Raw genomic sequence first — 12483 nt, forward strand, 5'->3', positions numbered from 1 at the left:
AAAGGTTCGAATACCCTAAAAAAACTTCATTTTGCTTTTACTCGATGAAGAGTCTGAAGGGTTTCTCTGGTTCTTTTGGCTACCATTAGATGTCTTTATGGTGCTTTAGTAGCCATGAAAAGGATTTGTTGATTATCAAAAATGAAAGGTGACAAAGTCTTGAAGCCACCACTATTGAATCTAAAAGGTATTTTGATGCATTTATTGTAATCACTGATGAGTTTACAAGGACCATTGCATATATTGTTTTTTCTTTTCATCATCATGCTCCTCGTGCTTTTCTTTATGTTGTTGTTGTGTTTTATGCTTGTTACCATGCATTCTTATGGTTTTTTTCAAATTTCTTTTTTGTTGGCAGCAACCTTGCTATACGTTTCAAAGGGTGCATGGTAGGTTCCTCAGCTATCATTTTATAAATCATTGGTAGATACCACCTCTTCCATCTTCCTAGAAAAATATATAGGATGAATGTAACACATGGTTTCCAGATTCACCCAATCTCCTAATGACTCAAAAAAATCTAACTCCTCTTCGAGGAAAGAAATCCACTCCTCATAAAAGTCTCAAAGTCATCTTCAATTTCAATATCAATGTCATTGATTGCTTCAATATCATATTCATTGTTAATTCTATGCATTGTTGTTTCAAGTTCATTAAAATGTCATAAATCATCCAGTCCAATGAACACATTCACAGGAATATTGTCGATACTAAGGCTTTGCAAAATATCTTGATCATCATCTACCTCAAGGTATATCTCTCCATGCTCATTAGTCACATAATCTACTTCTGGCTAGAATTTTCTATCCTCCAGTTCATCATCTGTTGCGTTTGAAAACATAAGTGTTGCTTTATGATTAACCTCAAGAATAGTTCTAACAATTTCAGCATCTTTCAACTTTAATTCTCCTTTCTCAACATTTTCATAATCATTTAGTGCTTCCAAGGGATGGTAGCCAAGCTCTCCTTTGAGCTTAAGAGAATTAGACTTTGAATCTAAATAATTTGCAGCAACTTGGAACTTTGTTCACAAACCCCTCTTTGGTGTGGCAAATAGATGGTAGTCAAATGATCCAAAGAAAGGATTTCTACAGCCACAACTAATGTAACTAGTTGGCTTGCTACCTCCAAGTATACAGATGTTCCCTACATAAGATGCTCTTTTTTGGCTAATTTGGGAACCAAACTGAGACCATCCAAAATCTTCTAAACCCTGGGAAAGCACTGTCAAACTACCACCCTTGATGGTCTACAAACTTTGAAGTGTTAACTAGGTCCAATTCTTTAGCTGTAAAATCTATAGCGGTCTCCAAGATTTTGTTGAGGTTTTTACGGAAAGTCACAAAATGAATAGTTGTGAGTGTAATATTGGGATTCCTTATGCAAGCAAGCAAGTCACTAAATCCATAACACTCCAAGTCTTCTCTTTTCTCTACACATTGATTTGTTGTTTCTTTAGTCACCATTCTTGATCTTTGAAGCTAATTTCCATCCTAAATTTGACTTCTACTCTTGGGTGTTGCACTTGAAAGCTACAGTTGGTAGCTCTTCTCTAAAATATTTGAGCCATTTTTCTGCAATATCCCTAGGAACAAGATCTATTTTATTAAGCAACAAAATGAGATGATTTTCAGCCCCAGCCTTCAATAACATCTACTTCATGTCTATACATCAAGATCCAAGAGGATCTCTAGCATCTAGAACCTCCGCAATGACATCTGATGCCTCTATAACTTTAACCAAATCTTTATAAAATGTTCTTTCTAATTTATCATGAATTCTACTTGACTCTGAGTCTTTTGAGATCAACTCTTTCTTTGCAAATTCATTTTGTCTGTGGACATCAATGGCTCCTAAATTCAAGATATTCAAAACTCATTCCTTATTTACAAAATTGTTGGAAATATTCTTTTGCAAAGTTGTGATACCATCTGAAAATATGACAACATCAACTAAAATAAAGTTTTTGTTTTCCACATTGAACCTTCCTACAGCAAGTTATATAGAATCTTCATCATATTCTGGAGTAACTGACTGAGTGTTGAATTATCCCATTCTGTGATATTTGAAAGAATACATTATGAAGTTCGAGCATAGGCTCGTGACTCTCATAAATTACCTTTTTGTGATCTACATCTATTCCTTGTAAAATCAACATACTTGTTATCGACTATAATGAAAAGTTTCATATTAGAATTAATGTGTCTCTTTAACTTTACATTTTCTGCTCTTTGTTGTTTGAGTATTATTATTTTTTATATGTATTCAGAATAGGAAAGATATTGCATGTGTGAGTACATAGTTGCAGTAATCAATCATTGCTTAGATCTTTTAAGATCTAACTCCATTTTATTTTCTCATGTAGGAGAACGGAGACCGAAATCCACCAAATCGAGGGCTGGACCAAGAGTGTCATCGAAGATTATATAGCCAATCAAAAGCTAAAAAGGAAATGACTAGTTACCTCTAACTCTATCTTCCTGTGTTGTATTTTTCTTGTTCTCACTATATATGAAAGACAGTAGTTAGACTCACGGCTTGTGTGAGACTTCTCATTTCTAACATTTTTTCATTCATTTCATACTTTGTAAAACTAAAAATTGTGCATATCAGTTGATGGTTTATATAATGAACATTTTATCTCCTTTTGCTCATGATTTTTATATGATTGCAAAATGATGAAATGTAAATGAATAGAAAATGAATGATTTGGATGTTTTTGTTTCTATTAAACTAAAATTCTAGCATGTGTAGAATTTTAGTAACATTTTTGTTGACCTTTGTTATATGTATGTTTACTAGAATTTGACCAGTTTCATTGGGCATGGAGTCTAAAATTATGCATTCCTAGCACCTAGACCTAACACGATGTAACTTCTAAAGTTGTTGGTTTAGTTTTGAATGCATGCACATGAGCTTAATAAGACTCTTATTAGGTTGACAGATATGTAGGGGCAAAACTCAAGTATTTAGGAGTCAAAACCTTCATAGTCGACCATTTTGGTTATGTATGAATGAATGCATGACTTGAATGGATGCATGTATGCAATAGATACATGGATATGCATATATGTATGGTTAGCAACTAGATATGTATATTGCAGTGGTATATATATGCATATGTATGTGTGTACTAGTTACAAGTAGACGTTCAAACACATACATTGATGCATGCATAAATGAAATGAGTGGAATATGATAGCTTAACAACATAAACCAAAAACTTGACAGACCTAAAACTACAAAACAAGAAACTAACCTAGGATAGAAAACAAAAACTAACATGTGCTTGGATAGCACTCAGAAAAAATAAAGAAACACCTAACCTACCCTAAACTAACAATACAAAAAATGATCAAACAAATCTATTCACTGGATAGTTAAAATAGCTATCCTTCCTCTTTAGGATATAATACTTGACATGCACGAGGACAGCTAATAAGAAATGAAGTACATGCAATTTTGTAAAGAACTGATGCACTACCTCTTGAAGAACATAAACATATTGACTCACCTCCACCAATAGATTCTTCTTTCCATTGTTCAGGGGTAGATAAGTGAGTTGAGCTTTTCTTTGCTGGATTGTAAGTTCACCTTCAGCTTTAGCTTCACTTGAATATTCATGTTTGAACACAAATATGACGATTTTTTTGTGGTTGGCATACATTCTTGCTAAGTGCCTAATGGAGCAGCTTCTAGAGATAATAAACTTTGCAGTTAACCTGTTGGTTCCTTGTTGTGGTTCATCATGATTCCCCTGCATAATTTCTTGCCATATCATTTCCTTCCCCTGAGTTAGAGGCTTGCCATCTTCTATCAAAACATTCAATAGCTTATCTAAGCTATGAACTTGTAGAACGTTCTCAATAATAGGTTCAAACTAGAACTTAGGTAGAAAGTTTTCAAGAAGAGTGTTTTCCAATATAGGGCTTTCTTCAATAGGCTCACACCCTAAAATTTCAACAAGAAGATTTTCACATAAATCTTTGATAATGCTATCAAAACACTCCTCTCCTAGAACCTCGTCATTATTCATATCTTAAGTGGATACTTTATCAAGTTTAATTTCATCCTTTATGTCCTTCTATTGCAAAGCTTGGATGGATATGTTTTGAACATCAATAATCCCCCTCTTGCTCTATAAATAAGGGTAACTCATCAAAGAAACACATAATGGTTTCTTCTTTACCTATGTCTTTTCCTACAACTAATGGAGTTACTTCATCATGTTGTTCATAAAATTGTTGTCCCAACTAGATTCCATAGTTATTTCTCCATTCCGTAGTTCTGAATGAGCTGTAGTGACCACATTTTGAATCTCTTGACTTTGGATTGGCTCACATGGGGTATCCTTGACAAGATTTTGCATTTCATAATCGGGATACCTGGTCCATCAATGCGGCCATATTTGTTGAACATTTTGATTACTAACAGATTCTTGACATGACTGAATAGGGGAACTAACAAGATGACTGGGTTGTCTAGGCTCATTCAAGGGTTCTTCCAAGAATGTTGTCTTGGATTAGCCAAACTATGAGCCTTGAAAAATGGAACCTCTGGCTTCAAAAATTGAGTTGGGGATTGAGAAGAATTTTCTACCTTAAAACTTGGAATCACAAGGTTAGGAACTTCTTCACTCACCGGATGAACGGGAAAATGGACTATTGATCGAGCCCCTAGCTCTTGTACACGTGCAAGTAGCAATCTCATTTACTCCTCCTTCACTCTATTTTTTTGAAAAAGTATTTCATCATGATGAGCCTAAGCCTCCTCCTCCTGTTGATGCAAATAAGACTGATAGTGAAAGTTTTGTTGCTACATATTGTACTCATATTCTTGGTCTAGAGACCTCACTTGCTGCTGGAAACTTGTACATAAATCATCCAGATTTATATTTGAAAAAGCCTTGGATTGATTCTCAGGATTGTGAGGATGACCCTTATGTGTTGTTTACAAGCATGCTGCCATGCAAATTCAACAGGGGTGGGATGGTGGTAAATGTATGGAACTTGTTGATGAGGTTCATGAAATGGTGAAAACAAAGAACCATTATGAAATGGAGAGTAATAATACATTTTTCCATGAAAACCTAACAAGAAACTAGGCTGAACTTTCTCATAACAGAAATTGCATCTGTTGAAAACCAGTAAATATTCTCTCCAAAGTTGCCAGATATACTTCAAAATAACCTCTTCTAGGTTTGTCCTATACTGATAGCATATCAAATCAATATAAAAATTTAAAATTTGGACTTCTTTAGTCCCACTGGGTGTGCCAAATCTGTTAAGTACCAAAATTTGCACCCATTACTGAACTGAAAAAATTCAATAACTCTGGCATAATATTGGAATCACTTCTTGGTGGGACAAGTGATTGAAGTGAAACCTCTAGTTTCTAGGCTGGCTCCTATCGAATATTCAGTGACATTTCCATAAACCTAATCTAAACATGTGGGAAAAGCGATAGAAATTACTAAAAATAAACCTAAAACCTACAACCTAAACTAAGAAATGGGTGATACACCAAAAGTGATATGAAAGTTTAGGTTACAAATGACAGAGAAGGACTATTCAACTACTTGAAGTAGAAACAAAACACTTTTTTCTGTAAAGATTTACATAAGTAATTTTTAATAAGGTTTGAAGAATGATCTAGCAAAAGGAGGAATACAGATACCTCTCTCTAACCAATTTCACCTTTTAAAACACAGATTCAACTTGCAAATAGACTTACTCCTCTACAACTAGTTGTTGGAACGAGACAAAATAATAAGGAACAATAATAGTTCACTAATTGCTTTATCAAATCATTCTGATACTACACACAAAATTGCAGAAAGAAATAAGGTTTAAAAAATTGACACAAAATAGCATAAACACAACTATTGTCACCTGTATTAAACTTCCACAGTGAATTACAAACTCTACAAATAAAGTTAAGGACTCAGAAGTAGTCACAAAAGATTCTATCCACAATCAAAACTCTCAAAATGAGTTGAAAAAACTCACTAAATACAATCCCAGCACTTGGGTCGAATGTAAAAAGATAGCCCAGAAATGAGGGCTTAGAAACTTCTAAAAATGAACTCCTATCCCTGAAAAAACTTCACTAACTCATAATGATGCATATGACTCATCTTCAATTGTCCATAAAATGCTCTAACTGGTCATAAAGACCCCCAAACTGACATGGCAAAGTCAAATTCGACTAATGAGTCTTATATCCTCTCCACATATTTCCACACTAATCTAAATGCTCATAATGACAACTCCATCTTATGGCAAATGTCGCTTTTCACAAATAGACATGGAGTTATGACTTTCTGTACACATTTGTGTATTCTTATAATAATAATATAGCATAAATAACTTATAAAATGTTATTTTAGCAAATATTAGTTTACAATGTTTAAAAAGAATACAAAAAAAAAAGACTTGGAAACATTAAAAGACAAACTTAGGTAAAAGAAGAGAAACCACCCCCCCTCACCCCCCCCCCCCCCCCCCCCCACAACATAAATACAAATACTTCCAAAAGGAAATAAAAACTCATGAATAAACATGCAGACTTCAAAGACAATAAAAAGGAATTTGGGGAATAAAAAAGGTTCGAATACCCTAAAAAATCTTCATTTTTCTTTTACTCGATGAAGAATCTAAAGGGTTTCTCTAGTTCTTTTGGCCTCCATTAGATGTCTTTATGGTGCTTTAGTAGCCATGAAAAGGATTTGTTGGTTTTCAAAAATGAAAGGCGAAAAAGTCTTGAAGTCGCCACTGTTGAATCTGAAAGGTATTTTGATGCATTTATTGTAATCACTGATGAGTTTACAAGGACCGCTGCATATATTGTTGTTTATTTTCATCATAATGCTCCTTGTGCTTTTTTTCATGTTACGGGCTCATGACTCTCATAAATTGCCTTTTTGTGATTTACATCTATTCCTTGTAAAATCAACATACTTGTTATCGACTATAATGAAAGGTTTCATATTAGAATTAATGTGTCCTTTTAACATTACATTTTTTGCTCTTTGTTGTTTGAGTATGATTATTTTTTATATGTATTCGAAATAGGAAATATATTGCATGTGTGAGTACATAGTTGCAGTAATCAATCATTGCTTAGATCTTTTAAGATCTAACTCAATTTTATATTCTCATGCAGGAGAACGAAGATCGAAATCCACTAGATTGAGTGTTGGACCAAGAGCGTCATCGAAGATTATATAATCAATCAAAAGTTGAAAAGGTAATGACTAGTTATCTTTGATTCTATCTTCATGTGTTGTATTTTTCTTGTTCTCAATATGTATGAAAGACAGTAGTTAGGCTCACGGCTTGTGTGAGACTTCTCATTTCCAGCATTTTTCCATTCATTTCATACTTTGTAAAACTGAAAATTGTACATATCAGTTGATGATTTATACAATGAACATTGTATCTCCTTTTGCTCATGATTTTTGTATGATTGCAAAATGATGAAATGTAAATGAATAGAAAATGAATTATATGGATGTTTCGGCAATATTTATAATAAAATTCTAGCATGTATATAATTTTAGTAACAATATACATGTGTGTGTGTGTGTGTGTGTGTGTGTTATATACATATATATGTATATATGTATGTACACACACACACACACACACACACACACACACACACACACACACACATATATTACTAGTTTATAATTATAAATATTTCTTAGAGACTTTTACATATATTACTCATTATTATTTATAATTTTCTAATATATGAGATATTTAAATTTAATATTATCTGTTAAATTATTACACCAAGAGACTTTCTACAATGGAAGCATTTATCAATGTAAACTTTTTAGCATTTAAAAAAAAAATTGACGGTCATTTTAGTGTCATGTATATCAAAATGGTAGATAAATCATATTAATAATTGTTAGAATCTGAAAAGATTAATAACCCAAAAAACTAGTGCAAAGAATAGATATCTAAACTATGAATGCAAATGATAAAAAATAAAAATAGCAACACAGAGTTAGTCTCCAAGAGAGTAATGCAAATGCTAGAAGTAAAATAGCATTAAGAGATGCAAATACAAGCCAGGTAGCATGCTTATATAGGCTTGGAAGAGGGAGAAGGTGGCAACACCAACCAATGAGAAACAACCATCTATCAAACTAAGATAGAAAAGTATCTTTCCAAGATAGAAAATGGATTCTCACATGTAGGAAAGTGACACCTCCTAACCATTCACCTAATAAGACATGCTTTATTAACCTAAGCGAGATTATTAAAAGTGTAGGAAAAACCAGGCAATGTAGGGAAATAAAATAACCTACTAGGAAATTAAAAAACTAGACTAACACCCCTCCATAAGCAAAGCTTAGGTGGATGTAGAAATGGGTCCTAGCAAGTCAAGCCTAATGAGGTACCCATGTACATAAAATTCTCCCAAAAGAGAGAGAAAAAGAGACCCCCCCCCAAAAAAAAGTTTGGACTCCAAGTGAGAGGAAGGGGACCCCCAAAAGATGAAGCATCCCGCACACCCAACAAAGCTTGCAAATGAAGGAACTTGCTCTTAGTGAAGGGTTTGGTGAAGATATTATCAATTTGCTCGAAAGTTGGACAATAGTGAAGGTTGATGACATGGTCATGGATGAGCTCTCGAATGTAGTGCATGTGGATTTCTATGTGTTTGGTCCATTGATGATGAACTGGATTCTGTGAGATCTGAATGGAACTCTAGTTGTCACAAAATATGACTGACAACTGTCTAATTTGGATACCAAACTCGATGAGAAGATGTTGAAGCTAAATGGCCTCAGTAGTGGCATTTACAACCCCATAGAGCAATAGCAGACTACTTTTTGCTTGACCAACAAATAGGACCTAAACCAAGTGAGAAGTTGTAACCTGAAGCAGACTTGTGATCCCGAGAATCACCCATCCAATCTGAATCTATGTAACCCACCAAATCAAGCTCAATAAATGTTGCATAGTGAATCCCACAACTGTGAGAACCCTGAATGTAGTGAAGGATCCGCTTGGTTGCTTTCCAGTGTAGCCCATGAGGCTCCTGCATGAATTGAGAGACCATGCCTACAGCATATGAGATATCAAGTCTCGTATGAGTCAAATAAATGAGACTCCTATAAATTTGGCAGTACAAAGTGACATCAACAAGTGGAGAAGAACATTGAGCCTCAAGTTTGACTCTAGAAAGGGAGTCAGAACAAGCTTATAGTCAGCCATATGAAACCTCAAGAGTAAATTGAGATCATATTTGGACTGTGTGATGGTGATCTCGAAAGGAGACTGAAAGATCTCAATCCCGAGAAAGTAATGCAACAAGCCCAAGTCAGTCATGAAAAAACTGTCCTAAAGGGAAACTTTGATAGCCTTAATGGTGGGTGAAGAATTTCCTATGATCAGCAAGTCATCAACATACAAAACCAAAAATAGAAGTGAATCACCCTGTTGCAGAATGTAGACATTAGGATCAGAATGACACTAAGTGAACCCGACTGATAGAAGGAAGGAGTCCATCTTGGCATACTAGGCCCGAGGAGCCTATTTGAGGCCATAGAGAGACTTCTAAAGATGGCACACAAGTGAAGAATTTTTAAGAAATCCATGTGGCTGCTCCATGTAGATCTCCTCATGAAGGTCACCATGAAGAATAGCACTCTTCACATCCATCTGATGCACTTCTCAATTATTAGCTACAGCAATGGCAAGAACAAGCCGAATGGAATTCATTCAGACAATTGGCACAAAAGTCTTAGAGTAGTCAATCCTAAGAACCTGGGAGAATCCTTTGGCGACCAACCAAGCCTTGTGTTTGTCAACTGACCCATCTGTTGAAATTTTTTTCCAATAGATCCACTTACATCGAACAAGTTTTCTTCCCTTAGAAAGAGGGACAAGATCCCAAGTGTGGTTCCTCATCAAGGAACTATACTCTTCCTTCATAGTTGTATCCCACTCAAGAATACCACAAGCCTCATGAAAGGACTATGGATATGAGGCAGTTGCAATGAAGACATGTGGAGCATCCTAGAATTGTGAATGAGTTTTCCTAGTGTTTGATGGATCCCCAACCCAATCACCTGCAGACTGCAAGGTCTGTCTAGCTTAAAGTGGACCTAAAGATGGAGAATCTGGAGGGGAATCATTAATCTTTAAATGATGACTAGGAGAGGAAGGAGGTGAGTTCTTTAAATCACTCTCTGCATCAAAAGTGGAGGTAGAAGACTATTCAGGTGAATCTAACTCATCAAAAGATTTTTCATATATCCCAAGTGACTCTAATGTCAAAGTAGGAGTTGGAGAAGTGATAGAAAGTGATTGAAGATCCCTCCTCAAATTGAACACTCCTCTCAATGAACAACTTGTGTGTAATAGGGTAGATCAATTGATAACCCTTCACAGCATCAGGATAACCTACAAACATGCAAGGTCTGCTCTGCGGATCCAAGGCCTTGCATTTCTTTGCAGGAATGTGGGCCCATGCAGGAGAGCCAAAAACTCGAAAGTGCTTAACTAATGGTTTTCGACCTCTCCAAGCTTCAAAAGGAGTAACTCTCTTCAAGGCTTGGTGAGGAACATGGTTATGGATATAACAAGCATAGTTAATGGCCTCTGCCCAATACTGTGGTGCAAAAGATCTAGAGTGAATCATATAATTTTCCATTTCCTTCAAGGATCTATTCTTTTGTTCTACTAAGGATTGTATGGAACTGAATGTTGTAAATCAATCCCCTCTGAAGTGCAAAATCTTTCAAATCGATGGTTGACAAACTCACCACCATTCTCTATGTGCAAAACTTTGATGGCTTTCCCAGATTGCTTCTCTACAAAAAATTTGAAGTCCTGAAAATGATCAAATACCTCTAACTTCTATTTGAGAAAGTGCACCCAAGTATATCAAGAAAAGTCATAAATGAATGTGAGGACATATTAGACCCTGCTGAAAGAAGGATGTTGAAATGGACCAACCAAATCACTATGAACTAACTCTAATATCTGTGAAGCTCTCCATGCCTTACTTTTGTCAAACTTTTACTTAGGATGCTTACCAAGAATGCAACCTTGGCAAACACTACCTGAGAACTAAACCAAAGGCAACCCTATGACCATGCTCTGTCAATTGAGCTAATGCAAATAGCAAAAGTTAAGATGGCCAAACCACTCTTGCCATAATTTACTCACATCATTAGAGTGAGTGAGGAAAATAGTTGAAGGAGGATCAGGAATAAAGTGAGAAAACAGATACAGTCATGAGTGATGATCTACTCTCCCAGTTGCAACTATAGAATCATTGTGCAACTTTCATATCTCCACTGAATCAGGAGCAAACTCAACCCGCTTGCTTGAACCTATGTGAGTGATCTGGTATACTGATAGGAGATTAGTTGATAATGAGGGTACACAAAGAATATCATGGAATGTGCCATCCCCCACATCAACAGACCCTCTCCCACACACCTCAACAGGAGTTTCATCACCCATCAAAATAGAAGGCATAGCACACAGCTCCAAGGATACAAGTTCTTTCTTAGATGAAGCCATGTGGTGCGAAGCACCCGAATCAAGAACCCAAGTGGATGGTGAGGAAGCAACTGCAACAAGGGCCTTTCCCTTTCCTTTCCCCTTGATGTTTTCTTTTGCCTTATTAGACCCTCCATTAGAACTCTGTTTGATAGACTCAGGAACACTAATATTATTCTTCTCAAGAATGTATGTTAAGTGATCAATTTGTTTCTTCAAACATTTATGTCCATCAGGACCGGGTCTTTTACAATAGGCACATTGACCTTTTCTTTCTTAGGCTTATCGCCCTTGGAAGATGGGGTATCAATAGTTGCTTTTGAAGCAACTGGTATCTGATCCTTCTTTTCATTGCTATTATTTTGTTTCTCATCCTTACTATTTTTGTTACTACTTTGTCCTTTTTGTTCTTTCGTGCCTTGATTGGTAGGCAACGCATGTGACTTAGAGGACTTAAGAGTGCCCATTTGGATTAGCTTGTCTTGTTCTCGAGTAAGATTGATAGCAAAATCATCTAAAGATGGCATGGTGAATTGAGTGCCAAGTGCATCCTTAATAGCATAGAAGGTAGAGACGAACACAGAATATTCTGAACTTAGCTTAGAGAGAATACTAAGAATCAATTTTTGATCTTTCTTTTCAATTTCACATTGTTTTGATTGCAGCCTTAGTGATTTCAATTTAGTGAAGAAATCTTGGATTGTGTTGAAATTGCCTGGACTTAAACTAATTAGTTTATTTCCAACATATGACCCCTCATTGAATCTTGCATGCCAAATAGTATTTCTAGCTCTATCCATATTTCATTTGGTTTATCCAAAGACTCAATGTGAAATAGCAAGTCAGGAGAAACAGACAAACACAATGTTCCATATGCCTCATCACATTCATTAAACCACTTAGGTTCAGTTTCAAGTCTCATAGTTATCGTATTTAATCCAGCTTTCCT

General features: G+C 35.5%; 1 pseudogene; it reads right to left on the bottom strand.

Moving 5' to 3' along the window:
* Positions 1–410: 410 nt before the first annotated feature.
* On the bottom strand, positions 411–4406 carry LOC149564508 (uncharacterized protein At3g49140-like; annotated as a pseudogene).
* Positions 4407–12483: the final 8077 nt, after the last annotated feature.

Source organism: Cupressus sempervirens, chromosome 3 (assembly GCF_028749045.1).
Source record: "Cupressus sempervirens isolate cs-2001-9-10 chromosome 3, ASM2874904v1, whole genome shotgun sequence".
Taxonomy (NCBI): Eukaryota; Viridiplantae; Streptophyta; class Pinopsida; order Cupressales; family Cupressaceae; genus Cupressus; species Cupressus sempervirens.